The sequence below is a fragment of the Leuciscus leuciscus genome, assembly GCF_965113295.1.
Source record: "Leuciscus leuciscus genome assembly, chromosome: 2".
NCBI classification, from domain to species: domain Eukaryota; kingdom Metazoa; phylum Chordata; class Actinopteri; order Cypriniformes; family Leuciscidae; genus Leuciscus; species Leuciscus leuciscus.
The window spans coordinates 16,495,380-16,507,638 of record NC_138726.1 but is presented as its reverse complement, the minus strand read 5'-3'; the positions used below and the strand labels follow the sequence as shown (position 1 = coordinate 16,507,638).

The 12,259-nt window shown below is 36.8% G+C and overlaps 1 long non-coding RNA gene across 1 annotated transcript in view; it reads left to right on the top strand.

Moving 5' to 3' along the window:
- LOC309486610 overlaps positions 1-10,807 on the top strand; it is a 63,146-nt gene extending 52,339 nt beyond the window's left edge. Inside the window, exon 3 of the long non-coding RNA XR_014201616.1 lies at positions 10,654-10,807. This is a non-coding gene — a long non-coding RNA (uncharacterized lncRNA). The remainder of the gene's footprint in view (positions 1-10,653) is intronic.
- Positions 10,808-12,259: the final 1,452 nt, after the last annotated feature.

Below are 12,259 nucleotides of genomic sequence, written 5' to 3'. Positions count from 1 at the left end.
TGTGATGGTCCTCCAACAGACACTCTACTGACTATAAGTAATTTTGCAACTACATCTACAACTTAATCTAACCCTAACCCTACCAGTCTATTAATACTTAACTAACACTCTAATGAGAGTTAGTAGACATGTAGGTGCAGCGTTACTTATAGTCAACAGAACGTGTTAAAGGGACCATCAAAATAAAGTGAAACCAAGTTTTCTTTAAGTGAACTTAACATTATACTTAAAATGTACTATTTATATATAATTTTTGCACTTGCAGTAGGCCTGTACTACTATGTTCAAATGTTATTTTTTATACTTGAAAAATAGCTTTAACTGTACTTTAATTTTAAAAACATTATATTAGCTTCATGCATCCTTTTTTATCAACACTTGAATGTCGGTAAGTTTCATAAATAAAGGCAACATTTTAAATAAAAAAGATGAGAAAATCTCATTTTTGTCAAAGACTACGTCTTGATCGGATTCAGAAACGTGATCAAAACACAGATGGAGTAGATCGAGTCCAACACCCCCAAAGCTTCACAGTCGTTTTCTCTTCATGGGTTACACTTCATTACATTTAGAAACATTAAGTAGTTTTGATTTACAAGCTGTTTAATGTTTGATGATCACATTATTTTACATTTGAGCGAGCAATCTTCTATCACTTGTTTCAACTTCTTCTCAAGTGTTTTGATCCGGAGATTCTGTACTAGAAGATGTGTCATAGTGCCCCCTACTGTATAACAGTGAAAACATGGATAGCTGGAAAATTCAGTCAATGGTGGGGAAAGAGTAAAGTAGAATTAAAGGGGTGGTTGATTATGATTTCACTTTTCTAACTTTAGTTAGTGTGTAATGTTGCTGTTTGAGCATAAATAACATCTGCAAAGTTACAACCCTCAAAGTTCAAAGCAAAGGAAGATATTTGCTTTTAAAAAAATCGTTTTTTAAGGACTACAACAAACGGCTGGTAGGGACTACACAACATTCCTCCAGGGTTAGTGACATCACTAACCCTATAATTTAGCCCCCAGGAACGAGATTTATAGATTATCATGACAGAATATGCTAATCAATGACAAGAAGATAACTACACATAAGCTACCTAAATTCATCAACTAACCATTCAGAAATGTTCTGTTGCAGTCTACATGTTGTCACTTCTTCTTGAGTCTCGTCTCCATCATTAAACATAAACATTGACATTTCTAGTGCATGTCAGTGTGTGTGCTTCAAAAGGACACAAGCTATACACAGGTTTTTGAGCCGTTTCCGCTTTACATCCTAAACTCCTCCCATCGATGCAATGCACTTCCGTTCTGGCGGGCTTGGTTTGTTTTGCTAGCTAGCTCCGTTGTGCCGACAAAGCACTGATATCGCAGTGACAAAGAGGATATAACAATTACAACATGAAGAAAAGTGGTTCGGGAACGACGTGTGCGGTAGTTGGTTGCAAACACTCGAGAAAGCACCTGAACGAGTGGTTAGATAGAGAGTGCTACGACCACAAACCAGCTACGAAGATGTCCATGCGCTCCATTGTTTAAATTTTTTTACGATTCTCTTATAGATTCCTGATAGCACTGTGTGGAAAAAGTATTCATATGCTTTTTCGGCAAAAAACTGTACTTTTTATGTAATTTATGTAATAAATGGAACCTTATTGTAAAGTTGTCACAGTGTCTGGGTTGTGTTCCCTGGGTCACCACTAGATGTCCTCCTTCCCCACGGTGTCTGGCACTTTCTGAACTACATTTCCCACGATTCTTCTCATCATTGCACTCAGCTGTCCCTTATCACTGATCATTGCACTCAGCCAATTCCCCATTATCATTGTCGTTTCCCTGTGTATATAACCCTGTCTGTTTTAGTGTGTGTCACGGAGTCCTTGTTGTATGTATCACGCCACTTCAGAGTTCTGTTCTTGTCTGTTTGTATTTTTCTTGTTGGATTGCTACTTTGGTTTTGACCCCTGCCTGGACTGTTTATGAGATTGGATTACCCTAATAAATAATACTTACTGCATTTGGATCCTATCCTTGTTTTTGTGTGTGGAACGTGACAAAAGTGTTACCGATTAGTTATACATCGATTCAGACGTCTCGTGAGTTCAGTGTTGGAAAGATCAGTTGTTTTAACCATAGACAGCATTAATAATTAATAACAAGAATGCTGAGAAACTGGCTTCTTTTATAAACAATCTTATTGAATAATTGCCGTTTTAATTCATTTTCTTTTGAATATGTAAATGACATTATAACATGCTCCATGTTCTTCTGTTCTTTTTTATTTTTTTATTTTCTAGGGTGTGCACTGTTAGTTCGTAGTAAGACTTTTACATTGTACCTGATTTGTTTGTATTTGCTTCGTAAAAAAAACAAAACATAGACAGGTTTTAACTATTCATTAAAATGAATCGGTTCAAAGGAGTCATTAGTTCGTGAATTGTGTGATTATCCCAGCAGTTAGGACATGGATATCCCACAAGGTTTGTGTCAACACAGAAAACTATATCACTGGATAGGTTTTTACGTTTATTAAGAGTGCGATTTTTATGGCAGCTGAATGTGCGGAACGCATTTCAGAGAAGATAAGGCAACGTATTTTAGCACAATTCACACCCAGCGGTAATTCAGGGAAAAAAAATGCTCCACATGAAACTTTGGTCTTCCGACCTTTTACCATCATGTCGTTTTATTTTGATTAATATGCGCGCGGGAGAGAGAGCAAGACAGCCCTTAGTTTGGAGACGGTGAGTCTTGTTTACACTTTCGCCTGGCTCCGAAGAGAGAGAGAGTGCGCGCGCGCGATCGGGTCTCTCTCTCTCTGCTCGTTCTTTCAGTTAAACATGCAAATTCAATTCCCACCCCCCATACGGAAATGTAATATATGACATATATGTCCCTATATCGCAAGTGATGCCGTCATATATGTGACCCTGGACCACAAAATCAGTCTTATGTGTAATTTTTTATTTTATTTAGATTTATACATCATCTGAAAGCTGAATACATAATCTCTCCATTGATATTAGGTTTGTTAGGATATGACAATATTTGGCCTAGATACAACTATTTGAAAATCTGGAAAAATCGAAATATTGAGAAAATCGCCTTTAAAGTTGTCCATTTCTATAGGCGATTGTGCTGCATCCACTCACAAAAATATTTTTTTTATATATTTAAGGTGGGAAATTTACAAAATATCTTCATGGATCATGATCTTTACTTAATATCCTGATGATTTTTGGCATAAAAGAAAAATCGATAATTTTGACCCATACAATGTTTTGTTGGCTATTGCCACAAGCCATGGCTTTGGCCAGCAGCCATGTCACCCTGTAGCCCAAGACTGGTTGCCCACTGAAGCTAAGCAGGGCTGAGCCTGGTTAGTACCTGGATGGGAGACCTCCTGAGAAAAACCAGGTTGCTGCTGGAAGAGGTGTTAGTGAGGCCAGCAGGGGGTGCCCACCCTGTGGTCTGTGTGGGTCCTAACACCCCAGTGTAGTGATGGGGACACTATACTGCCAAAAGAGCACCGTCCTTCGGATGAGACGTTAAACCGAGGTCCTGACTCTCTGTGGTCATTAAAAATCCCAGGATGTCTTTCGAAAGAGTAGGGGTGTAACCCCGGCATCCTGGCCAAATTTGCCCCTTGGCCTCTGTCCATCATGGCCTCCTAATCATCCCCATATACTGATTGGCTTCATCACTGTCTCCTCTCCACCAGTAAGCTGGTGTGTGGTGGGCGTTCTGGCGCAATATGGCTGCCGTCGCATCATCCAAGTGGATGCTGCACATTGGTGGTGGTTGAGGAGATTCCCCCCTTCCATGTAAAGCGCTTTGAGTGCCGAGAAAAGCGCTATATAAATGTAATGAATTATTATTATTATTATATACCCGTGCGACTTAAGACTGGTTTTGTGATCCAGGGTCACATATGCTAAATATAAGACAATATATTGCTATCACATATATACATATCTCTAGATATATGTTGATATAAGTTTATAACATATATACATTTTCCATATTAAATGAGTATATTGTCATATATTAATATGATGTATATGATTATTATTTATATAATATTGTATGTTATGACCATATGTCACCGATATGTTTAATTTATATATGCCAATTTATTTAAACAACATACATTTTACATGCCTGCCCTACACTGTTAAAAATTGCTGAAAAAATACAGACAATTTCCAACAGTAAAATACTGTTATTTCAATTAACAGCTAAATTGTGTCAATTTACAGCTAATGGTTGTTAAATTAAGCACTTGCAGTAAATTTTCAGCATTTAACAGTAAACCAGTTTGTTTCTGTGAAAAACGGTCGCGCTGTAAAAAAGCAGCACATGGGGGCGGGGCTACTTCAACACCACACGAGCTGCACACGAGGCACGAGCTCTCTCTCTCGTCTCGTCTTCAGAAAGCGGTCAACGGCATCTCTTCAAAACTCTTACCGATTTGCGTCTACTAAAGACGGCAATTGTTCAAGGTAAGTTTTTTTCTTTGTTGTTATTTTAATATTTTGCACTCAACTTCGCCTTTTTTTTTTTTTTTTTTTTTTTTTGACTGTACCAACGTTAAGTTACTTGGCGGCGAATCGCGTGTTTGCAGCCAGATTCTTGGGTGAGGCATTTCACTAGTCAGTGTTCTCCATCAGATTATAACTCTAGGTTTGGGAATAATTGATGAAGGGCTGCTGAATTATTTGAAAAAATAATGCACATCCGAGGTTGTGATGCAGGCAGCCACGACTCGAAGTGCAATTCAACGGCTCGTCGTCAGTTATTCCTCCTCGGTGACCACACCTCAAGGTATTTCTTATTATCAGATACCAAGCCTCAGTTCAAAATGTTATTAGAGCTAACAGAGAAGTGATTCAAGAAAAGCAACATTACTATGTAACTAAGAAATGGTACGATTTTTAATTTTAAAACTATTTTATTAATAAATTTACCGTTTACGGTCTATGTGCGACAGTGCGAGTGTGTGCTTGCACTATATCTTTGTGCGTTTGTATGGGATAAAGAGTGGGATAAAGAGAGTATGTGTTCCATAGATGATAAAACTGATGTAATTTTTTATCCTGTTGTTAGTTATATTTATTTGCTTGATACATTTTTTGTGGGTTTTGGGTATTTTGCTGTTCTAGGCCCTAAGGACCTTTGAGAAAACTGAAATCGTTTGGCGGCGTGATATGGAACTGTAATGCGGTCAAAGATGCCTGGAACTACTTGGACCTGCCTGGAACAGCTGGAACAATATTATAAAGAGGTAATATTGCAAGTGGTTTGGTTTTCTTTTATAGGATGTATTTCCGATTTTGTATGATCAGAGTCCTGTACAAAATTTGTGCACACATGCAGTACCATTTATGCATTTGTGAGGCACATGCAAATTCACATGCATGTTTCCAGTAGCATACAGAATACACCCATAGTTCTAAACACACTCAATCATCTAATTATTCAATCCTCTCTGGCTAACTGGAAAATCAATTCCTTTTACACACAGCTAAACTGTCATGTCTTGGCCCCCGTTTCTGTTAGGATGATATTTTGTTGTTTTCTCTACGGTAACAAACCTACTCCCTCATTTATTTACTTAAAGGGATAGTTAACTAAAAAATTCTAATTCTGTCATTAATTACTCAACCTCATGTCATTCCAAACCAGTACGACCTTCGTTCATCTTCGGAACACAAATTAAGATATTTTTGATGAAATCCGATAACTCAGGGCGGGGGCTCCATTGACAGCTATTTAATTAACACTTTGAAGGCCCAGAAATGTAGGAAAGACATCATTAAAATAGTCCATGTGACTACAAGGTCATGCATGTGGCGTGTGTGCTCTCGTGAACGTGGGTCGGAGACTGATACAAAAGAGAAGAAATTGTTGAATAAAGTCGTTATTTTGTTTTTGTTTGCGCACAAAAAGTATTCTCGTCACTTCATAAAATTAAGGTTGAACCACTGTAGTCACATGGACTATTTTAACGATGTCTTACCATTCTGGGCCTTCAAAGTGTTTTTTAAATAGCTGTTAATTTCATTTAATCAAAAATATTTTAATTTGTGTTACGAAGATGAACAAAGGTCTTAAGGGTTTGGACCGACATGAGGGTGAGTAATTAATGACATAATTTTCATTTTTGGGTGAACTATCCCTTTAAGTTTCTAATTGCGTTCATCTACTTACTAAACAGTTAATTTTATGTTTAATTTAAAAGTGTGTGCAATGTTATTTATAAGTATCGTTTGCCATGTGCTATATATAATCACTAACTTTAATTCTTTTCTTTTCAGACCTGGGTGTGTTGACCAGTTTCGACAGACGTCTTGTCAGATCTATCCAAAGTGGGTGTAACATGTTTTTTTGGTCTCTTTTTTTAATTCACTCACTAGATCCTCTCATTGGGCTGGGCAATTTACACTTTTCTCTTAGACATTGTTTTATCCTCTTAAAACTGTTATCATAATGTTTAAAAATATAATACAGCATCATTTCAAAAATAAAGATTCTCATTATTTATTTACCCAGATGCCTTCCAAGGTGTATATGACTTTCTTCATCAGAACAGAAATGCATATATTTAATCTGGAGGAAATTCAAGCTCTGTAGGATGCATACAATGCAAGAAAATGGGTTCCAGCATTGTGATTAATGTAAGAAACAAATCAATAAGTAAAACATTCTCTACTTTAAACTAGTGCTTCTGATACCGTTTGAAATATCAGAATTTTCATATGAAGTTCATTCTTCTGTTTGCAATCAAAGCATCGTTTTACTCACATGAGCATGCCTGCATACTTGCGTTGCACAGCTACGCAATGAATTTAGTGCAGACAGGAAGAGCTTTTTTGTTAAATCTTTATTTGTTTTGTTTACACCCATTGTTTTGCTACATAAGATATTAATTGATCAGGTTCATGCATTACTTTTGGACTTTCCAAATTATAGTCTTTCATTTTCATGGTATGCATCTAAAGATTTTGAATTTCTTTCTAAAAATGTTTGTGTTCTGCTGAATAAAGGCAGTTGTGCACATCTGGGATTATATCAAGGTAATAGAATCATGAGAATTACATTTTTGGACAAATTCTTTAACCCTCTGGGAGTCACACTTGTTATCTTCGCGGTCAAAAGTGAACGAAGAACACCAGAGCGTTAAAGGATTTGTGTTTGTTAAAGCAAAGTGCTATTTTCCTTTTTAATTTACTGTTTGTATTTATGCTGAGATTCAGTTTGGGTCAGTTTCAGCCAATTTGTAAATGCATATTTTTTTGCTTGTGTTTTAATAAATAGAAAATGATGTACCATAATCTAGTTCTTCTGTATTTATTTTCTCTCCATCTTGTGAAAAATTGTTTTGTCGGTACTACATATACTAGAAATGTTAATTATGTATTATGTATAATTTTTTTATGTATTGTAGAATTATTGCTGTAACCATTGCTGCAAGTACAATTTAAAACTCTATTGAAATGGTAGAATTATGGTAAATGGCTGGAACCACAGCTGCCAGTACTTTACTGTGAAATTGCAGCATTGTTGATACCGTAAAATTGCGGTAAAGGGCTGGAACCACAGCTGCCAGAATTTTACTTACAGTGTATGGTTTCCTTAATTCATTCCGTGTTTTCCGTATTTGAACAGCTTGAACTTTTAACAAGTCTACACAATCCACATTTCATTTCAATTTCTATCCCATTTTAGAATTAGCACCATTTTTTATAAATAAAATGTATTTATTTTATTATTTTTTACCTCATCTTAACTGGCTCATAAAAACAAAACAAATACTACACAAATTCTACTTGCAAACATATTTTATTGTATGTGTTTTATTATTTATTTACATATATATGCCACATGTATGTAAGCAATATATGCATATATGTGTAGTTTGTATATTGAACATATATACAATGAAATATATGTCATGTATATTGATAATTATATATGTGACATATATATAAAAAACCTGTATTATACATACATAAAATATATGGGCTAGTTTTATATGTTAATATATGAAATTGTTCCATTTTCTAATAGGTTTTATATATGGCAGATATATATGTACATATATGTTTACATTTTATATGTGGATATATTTAATATATGTAAATTTCATATGTGTACATATATTACATTTCCGTATGGGCCCTACCTATGATGTAGTCCGGATACCAACAATAAAAAAAACATAGGCCTAGGCTACAATGGTCAAATAATCGCTGTGTTTACACCGGCAGACGCTGCGCAAACCACTTCCAGCGGAAATTAAGTGCATTTGTGTACAGTTATGGCGCCGCCCGTGATTTGGCGCGTTAACTTGTGTATTGAAGCTTCGTTCCCTGTGCTGAGAGCAGCAGCTCATTTGCATTTAAAGGGACACACACAATTAAACTTTTAAGTATATCTCGATCAAAAGATTGAGTACAAGTATAGGCCAAATATACTTGGACTTTTCTCTCACGTACACTTAAGTGTAATTAAGTATATTTCTGAGAAGTACATAACGTATATTTTTGAGAAGTATATCAAATGTAGACTGAAAGTATGCTTTCTTCTTTTTAGTTGAAAAGAAATATACTAATAGAACACTTGAATAAACTTATTTTTAACCTAGCCTTTATTTCTAGCCTTGATGTCATGAACACATGAACTAATTGTTCTGCATTTTTTATTGAGAACATATGACATAATTTAGATATATTTTTAAGATGAAAAAATTAGGTTTTACAGATGCTAGACACGTGACTTTCAAATGAAAGATTGGTATCAAAGAGCACACCCAAGTTCCTAACCGATGACAAAGACTTGACAGAGCAGCCATCAAGTGTTAGACAGTATTCTAGGTTATTGCGTTGTAAGCCCGCGCTCAATCGGCCCAATGGAGGCATCCGGTCAGCAGGGAAGGTCTCTGCGTGTTACTGTCTTTTCTCGTGACAAAGTATTTTTTATTAAATTAAATACATTTTCTCATATGTATTTTCTCGTTATTTCATCTGACTCCATAAATGAAAAGGTTTTAATGATATCTGTGCATCATTAAATGTGAGCGAATGTTTGACTATTCTTTTTAACTCTTTACTGAAAATAATGCCAGAGTCCATTAGAATAAAATCAATGGTTACAATTTATTATGTCAGGTAAATATATCATGCTAATTTCGTAATCAGTTCAAAGATAATCAATACAAAACATCAAATGCTCTTGAATAAAGAGAAGAGATGCGAACCCAACAGGAAATACATGATGCTGAGAGTCCCGGCGACTCTCTGCATCACGGGCTGATCTGAGGTACAGAATTGCGCTGATCCTCTAGTTGCATTTCATTATATAGACAGAAACTTCTTTCACATGGAAACATCTGCTAACAATGGGAATTTACATTCAGAATTGACACCTTTTGGGAGTAGGAAACCATTTGTCTAGAGACCCACCCTCCACTGTGTACCAGTTATCTATAAACTCTTAAAAACCTTATTACCTTTTATTTTACTTCTTTGGGAATGAGACCTTTGTACCAGTTGCACTGAGATAATTCAAACAATAGCACACGTGCAATACTGTATGATAATTATTCACATTATAGATTCTTGGGTGAATTTTGGTGATCTCAGCATGAGGGATTGGGGAATGGGGGAAGAAATGTAGATTAGGATTGCTTAGGTGAGACTTGCGTCTCGAATGATGGTGCTAGTTTCACAAGAGAGAGTTCAAATGTTAATTTCCAGAAAGGTCCTTTGTCCTCTCAGGGAGTGGTCGTTCCTCAAGTAGACTTCCTGGCATTTATCTAATTTCTCAAGTCTTACAACGTGAGGAAGTTTTTTGTCCAATAATTAGAATCTCTGTTTTTTCAGAATAAAGTAGTAGGAAGTTGCTAGTCATCCATTTTTTTTTTATCAGCTATGCATTCCGTTAATTTTGTGAATTGGTAAGTTGGTAAAAATTGGTAAAAGTAAAAGAAGACGTTTTAATACAAAGTGGACAATTGGCGACAACGGCAATCGTGAGTGGCTGATTTATGACAGCAGTACAGAACAAATGTACTGCAGTGACTGTCATGTTTATGGCTCAGAGAAAGCGAAGTCAAATCCTTTTGTAATTGGGACTAAAAACTTAAAATTAGAAGCAATTAAGGACCACGAGTCCTCAAAAAAACACCTATACACTGCTTAACGGTTCCTGAACGCTGTAACTAACAGCTGCCAGGACCTGTCTACGTGACTAAATCAGCCATCAACACAGCCGTGTGTGATTTGTGTACATATGAGCTGTGGTAGGTCTATATCTGTTGAGTTAGCACTGTGTGTGTGTGTACGTGCGTGCATTCACTGGCATGTATGTGTTATCAAGCTAACTGTGAATTGTCATTGTGTCTGTGGGGTGGATGAACAGAAAGGGTTAGCTATAGGGAAGACGTACAGAAATGCAAACCAGACCCAAGTCTTCATGCACTACATAGCAGAGGTTGAAAGGAGGAAGGTAAAGGAGGAGATATCTGCCACCAAGTTAATCTCCATAATGTCAGATGGATCCACAGACAGCAGTGTAATGGAAGAGTTGGTCTACACTAGAATGAGCAGGTGGGGCAGGTGCAGCACATATAACAGATGCAATATGCTCCCAGATGTCTGTAGTCAGTGGCGGTGAGGAGGAATGGAAGGAGAAGCTAGTTGCATGTGGGACGGATGGAGCGGCCGTTATGACAGGATCCAAGACGGGAGTTGTCAGCAGGCTTCGTGGGGAAAGGACGTACATTTTAGGGGTCAACATTTTGATTTAACATGCTCTTTTGTTCTTGTGTTCTAAAGGACAGATTAGGACTGAAAAGTCTTGATGTCGAAATCCTTTTGAAAAAAGGATTCATTTTTGACTACATACCTGGACCGATGCTGAGGAAGGTGTTGGATTCCAACACCTACCAGGGTGTTAACCTGAGACACATGATGGCTAACAAAGACAAACTTCTGGACAAGCTTTCCGACAGCATGGACAACAGATTTGGGGATGCAGGGTCTGGAATCCTGAGCAATACAAAGATAGTGAGCTTCCAACAATGGCCTGATCCAGAAAACAGTGCAGGTTAGCATCTCAAAGCAACTTGCAATAACTTAATGTCCATTTTTTTTTCTAATGCCAGAGAGCAGTGTGATTTTCTATTATTAAAGAACACAACTTAATAATATAAAGTAATCTTTTTATATAATTTCAGACTTTAATTTCTGACTCAGAAGTGGACAGGCTCAAAAGTCACCTCAATTGATCTCTTCTGGAGTTGATGTCGATCTGATTGCAGACCAGTGGACCATCATCAAGTCCTGCCTCTACAAGGAGCCACAGACACTGGAGAAAATCACCTGGACTGAAGTTAACACGATGCTGAGGGAGACATGCCCTGACTTCCTGGACCTTGTGGATCAACAGCAGACTGTGAGCGTGGGTTTGATGTAATGAAAATGGTGAAGTCTGATTGGCGGTCCAGTCTCAAGTGTGAGACACTGTCTGACCTGCTCTTTGTCCATCTGTCCTCCCCCTCAATCAAAAGCTTTGACCCTAGCTCAGCAGTTGAGATGTGGCATGCTAGCAGCATACGGTCAAGGAGACCAGACCTCATGAAAGATGTGAGGTGGAGGAAGAGGAGTGCATCTGCTCCTTTTTTGTGGACTCAGATTAGACACGGGAAATCAATGAATATTTTTTTATTTTTTTTTATTATATTGTAAGAGTTATTATTACTTATATTGATTTTGTTAATAACTTGACAGCACTTACATTTGTATTCTTACAAGTTAACCCTCTGGGGTCTGAGGGGTTTTTGGGGTCCTTGAGATGTTCTGACATGCCCTGACATTTGTGCTTTTTTCAGTTGCTTATAAACATATTAATGGCAAAGGTATAATTACACTCTATTTAGCACAAACAGGGCTACCATAATATGTGAGCAACATGCATGTACATGTTTGTATTTTTGAGAGAATAATGTTTTATGCATGGTTATTGAAAAAACTAAAAACTAAAGTTTCTGAAATAAGGCCACAAAACACATTCTAAATATGTGTCAATAAGACTTTTGACTAATGGATGTCGTTGCCTAGAGTTTTTTCTTCAAAATGATGTGAAAATCATCCTACCTAATCATTCACATAACACAATACATTGATTTAAATCTTGTAAAACACTTTTTGTTTGTAAAGGCAATATGCGCAAGGGGCGTCAACGATTCAACACCATCA